The 5,302-nt window shown below is 41.1% G+C and overlaps 1 long non-coding RNA gene across 1 annotated transcript; it reads left to right on the top strand.

Moving 5' to 3' along the window:
- Window positions 1–6: 6 nt before the first annotated feature.
- Window positions 7–4,942, top strand: LOC102247195. Its single transcript, XR_313122.2, has 3 exons — window positions 7–176; window positions 2,466–2,488; window positions 4,917–4,942. It is a non-coding gene; the product is annotated as an uncharacterized LOC102247195 (long non-coding RNA).
- The last annotated feature ends 360 nt before the right edge of the window (window positions 4,943–5,302 follow it).

Below are 5,302 nucleotides of genomic sequence, written 5' to 3'. Positions count from 1 at the left end.
CGACGCTTTCCTCCCTCAGCTCCGCCGCCGCCTCCCGCAGGCTGCGGGGTCTGAGGGGGTTAGAGTGACAGGTGTGCCCCGCGGGCCAGGTGGCCTCCGAACCCCGGGAGAAAAGGAGCAAAGGCTGAGGAACGGAGACTTTTCGAACTCCAGCCGTTCAAAGGGGGCCCTCAAATGTAAGTCTGCCTCCATCCCCCTGGGGGGAGTCGGGATGGAGAAGTCCTGTATTCTGTACTCCGTAACATTACGCGAACCTTGTGATGAACTTTTGGGGTTCCCCCAAACTGTTGGATGTACCCTCACACTCTCGAGACACAATTTCATCGGTGTTTTATTGCTTCAGGTTTCATCATTGTGCAGTTCTTTGAGCCTCATTTTGAGATCATTGGTTTGAGCACTTTTGAAGTTGTGTTCAATTAGGAATTCCCAGAATGCACATGCAAAAAAAATAAAAAAATAAAAATCATGTAAATCTGGAGAATGCTGCTGTCCATATTGAACTATGATAAAACATTCTTGAAATATCCTAGTGGATCTTATGATCCAGTGTACGTTATTGGCATTTTTTTCTTATTCGTGTCCAATTCATGTTGCAGGTATTCTGCATCCGCAGTAAAGTACAATGAGAATTCGTTCTTTAACTTTTATACATATTTCAAAAACATATACAAATTCGCTTGAATTAACCGTGCATTGTCAGCTACACTTACTTTACTTCAGTGTTGTCCTGACATCTGACTAAACAGCAAAAGTTTTAGCCCCGTCACTCAGTAGGACATTTTAGACCTATGGATCTGCTTTGACAATGAAAGGGAGGGGGGCACTTTGGGCAGGATGAGCCAAGAGGGAACAGAACTGGCTTTTAAACCTTTTTGTAGTTCTTTATGTGGAACCACACATTTTCAAAGCTTGTAAATGAACTTGTGTCAACTCTCAGATGAAAATCAGAGAAGGTAGGAAGAAAGAAAACCCATCACAAATAGTTATCACCATCTAAGCAAACAATAGCACATTATAGAAAAAAATTTTCATCTTTTCTACTGAAAAGTTACTCCTGAAAGTTTTTCCTGATAAAAAGTGGGCATAATCACTAGGTCTCTTCATGTAATACATTATGGATAAGTCTGAATAAGAATAAGCAAACAAAGAATATGTTTATAGGAAACATTTTTATTTACATGCATTGCAGTATTTATCCACAGATATAAAATTATGCCTTATCACTGTAGTGCTAAAGAAACTTGACTGGTGGTCACACGGGTATTAAATATTTTCCCCTAGTCCTCTGGCCACTGTGTTTTGTCAAAAGGGTTGTTTCAATGGTTCTTGTTTCCTCTATCTAAGTAATTGTTACACTAGAAATGAAAAGAAACAAACAAAAACTCCCATGGAAGGCTACTGTAGTACTCTACAATTCTTTATTTAGGTCTGTATCTGATTGTCGAGCGAGATCTCTGAGTGTATAAATTACTCCCTGGGAATACGTAAAGCTACAGAAAAAGGTTTGAAAATGTTTATCTCTTGCAATTTTTTTAAACTGCTGTGAATTGTTAGGTAATCTGGGAAATGCTTTAACTCTTTAGGTCTTTTAATAAAAACCATACTAGTTTGCATAGTGATTTTCAAATTTCATAGCATTTTCCTGCACATATTTATTTTATCTTTATAATAATCATATAATATAGGTATGAAAGGAATAAATCTTTACATTTTATATATAAAAATAGTTTGGATTAGTTAGGTTAAACATCCCAGGATTGGGAGCAGGGGACAACTTGAGTTAAGGGCCTAATGGACACCTGTTCTAGTTAGATTCTCTCAGAAACAGACACTGAAAAGTCAGGAATGTCCAAATGTATTGGAGGGTAGTGGATGGTGTAACACCTGTGAAAGAAAAAGGACTGAAGTAGAATTGGAGCTCCAGACCAAAGATTAGGTGTGTGTTTTTTAAATTTCATTTTTCAATTACACTTTACATTCAATATTATTTTGTATTAGTTTCATGTGTGCTGCATAGTGTTAGATAATCATAAACTTTACAAAATGTTCCTCCCAATATTTACAGTACCCACCTGGCACTGTGCATAGTTATTACAATATTATTGACTGTATTTCTTATACTGTACTTGACATCCCCTCTGTACTTTTTAATCCCTTCACCATTTTCACCCAGTCCCCCAACCTGCTTCCCCTCTGGCAACCGTCAGTCTGTTCTCTGTATCTATGAGCCTGCTTCTATTTTGTTTGTTCGTTTATTTTGTTCTTTAGATGCCACTTTCTGCCTCTGGGCCGTCCGGTTGTGGCAGGTTATGGCAAACTTGCCCTCGATCTCGTTCCAGGCCACAATAAAGACGAACTTGTGCTTCTCGCGCTCGTCGAACACATGGGGCCGCACAGCCACCCAGTAAGTGAAATCATATGGTATTTATCTTTCTCTGACTGACATTTCACTTAACACCCTCTAGGTCCATCCATGCTGTCGCAAATGGTAAGATTTCATTCTTTCTTATGGCTGAGTAATATTCCATTGTACATATGTAGCACTATTTTTTTTATCTGCTCCTCTATTGATGGGCACCAGGGTTACTTTCATATTTAGGCTATTGTAAATAATGCTGAAATGAACATAGGATTGTGTCTGTTCTTTCAAATTAGTGCTTTGGATATATACCCAGAAGTGGAATTGCTGAGTGATAAGGCAGATCCATTTTTAATTTTTTTTTTTTGAGGAACCTCCATACTGTGTTCTTTTTTTTTAATGTTGAATTTTTTTTAAAATATATTTTATTGATTTTTTACAGAGAAGAAGGGAGAGAGATAGAGAGTTAGAAACATCGATGAGAGAGAAACATCGATCAGCTGCCTCCTGCACATCTCCCACTGGGGATGTGCCCGCAACCCAGGTACATGCCCCTGACCGGAATCGAACCCGGGACCTTTCAGTCCGCAGGCCGACGCTCTATCCACTGAGCCAAACCGGTTTTGGCTACTGTGTTCTTTTTTATTGTTGAATTTATTGGTGTTACATTGGTTAATAAGATGATAAAGGTTTCAGGTATACAATTCTATAATACATCATCTGTATATTGTATTGTGTTGTTCACCACCCCAATCCATACTGTGTTCTATAGTTGCTGCAGCAATCTGCGTTTTCACCAATAGTACACAAGGGTTCCCTTTTCTCCACATCCTCACCAACACTTGTTTTTTTATGATTTATTGATGATTGTCATTCTTACAGGTGTGAAGTGATACCTTATTGTGGTTTTAATTTGCATTGCTCTCATGCAAAGATTGTTTCTTTTTTCTTTTTCTTTTTTTATTGATTTCAGAAAGGAAGGGAGAGGGAGAGAGAAATAGAAACGTCAATGATGAGAGAGAATCATTGATAGGCTGGAGAATTCTCTTGCTCTTTCATTTGGGGGTTGTTTCTTTGTCTCCTCATTTTGGCTGTCTGTTTGGGTTTGTGACTTTGTATTCGGTAGATCCTCTACACCTCTGAATCTCTAGTGCAGGACTGTGTCAAATGCTGTTTCTGATTAAGTAGATCAGGCAAAGCCTCAAACCTCCAGAGACTGCTGCTGCCTACAGATTAATAGGATTCTGACTTGACTTGCCCCAGGGTGGGGCAGTTGCTTCTGCCTGGAGTCTAATTGTTATTTTTAGTCTGTTAAGTGGTCTCAGAGCAAGGTGTTTTCCAATAGGGTGCGTCAACTGTCTTCTCCCCGGCAAGTCAAATGTCTGTTTGGGAAAGATGTCCTCTGCTGCATGAGGGAATGACTCAGCACAGGAAACTAGGGTCATCTGCCTTCTGAGCTCTAACCCCTGAGTCCCCAATCCTGGCTTCTGCTCACATAGCTCTAGTCTACTCTGCCCTCCCTCTGTCAGAGCACAAGGTGGGTGGCTCCACAGGGAATTTTGTGCATTGGTCCTTTAAGAGGGTGCCTGAATTTTCAGCAATCACTCTCTGGCAGACAGCAACCCCGCTGCTTTTCACAGCCAGATGTTATGTGGCTCAGTTGTGTTCTTTGCTGGGGGACACAGCTTGGGGATTAGATCCCAGAGTTCTCAGTGGCAATCCCCATAGCTGAGATATCTCTCCAGGACTTCAGTTGCTGTCTGTGGGTGCCCGGCCAGTCCTTTAGCGCCTCCGCCCCTCCTACCAGTCTCTATGCAGTCTCCACTTTTGGTGTCAGGGTTCTCTCCTGCAAGTTTTACATTGATTATTCAGGACGTTTTTCTATATTTTATTTTTTTATTGATTTCAGAGAGGAAGGGAAAGGGATAGAGAGAGAGAAATATCAATGATAAGAAAGAATCATTGATTAGCTGCCACCTGCACGCCCCACACTGGGGATCAAGCCCCCGACCTGGGCATGTGCCTTTGGCTGGAATCGAACCTGGGACCCTTTAGTCCGCAGGCTGGCCTATATCCACTGAGCCAGACCTTTCTGTATTTTAGTTGTAATTCCAGTTTGTTCCTGGGAGCATGTCTGTGCAGCATCCACTCACTCTGCCGCCATTTTAAATCTCTCCTTGATCGGTCTTTTTAAGAAATAGTGCCACACTGAGGGTTCAGTGTTGCTGCTCTGTTGCTGGCAGGTTGAACATTCAAAGCAGACAATTACTAGATCGGCCTTCATAAGTGGGAGTCCATGTTGTTTGACCCATGCAAAGCCTCCATCTCTGCCACTGTGGCCATGTCATATGTTTGCCTTGTCATGCCAATGAATGTCAACTGTGCAAGATATTTTATCCGCTTGGTTATTTGGTGTCCAGACCATGTAGGTGCTTTCATTGGGCATTAAAATACAATAAAATAAATTGTCACACCTTGTGTCCACTGTCATATGTCCATCTACATATCTCTTTCCCAGACCGTCTTGTCTCTGATATTTTAATTTTTCTCTTTCCAGGTCCCTGATCATTAACCACGAATCCATGTACATTTTTACTTTGGGCCATTCTCCTTTTGTACAAAGTGGGTGACCAGGTGCACCTTCTGAAGCTCTGCCCACTGGGAAGATTTGTCTTTCACACAGTGTCTCATTACTGTCTTTCACAGCCACTCCTGCATAAGGCTATAATGCAGACAGCATCCACTTTTAGTTTTGTATACTGAGTCAGCCTAGCCATAAACCAAGCTAGGAGTTTTTCATCCTCCTTCAGCTGGTTAAATGGGAGGGCCATATGGTCATTTGTGGTGTGTTTTTTGTTTTGTCTTAAAGAATATTAATATTTTATTTTATTTAGAAAGAGAGAGGAAGCAAGAGGGAGAGAGAGAGAGAGAGAGAGAGAGAGA

This window comes from Myotis brandtii, unplaced genomic scaffold (genome assembly GCF_000412655.1).
Source record: "Myotis brandtii unplaced genomic scaffold, ASM41265v1 scaffold115, whole genome shotgun sequence".
Lineage (NCBI taxonomy): Eukaryota > Metazoa > Chordata > Mammalia > Chiroptera > Vespertilionidae > Myotis > Myotis brandtii.
This window is presented reverse-complemented; position numbering and strand designations above follow the sequence as displayed.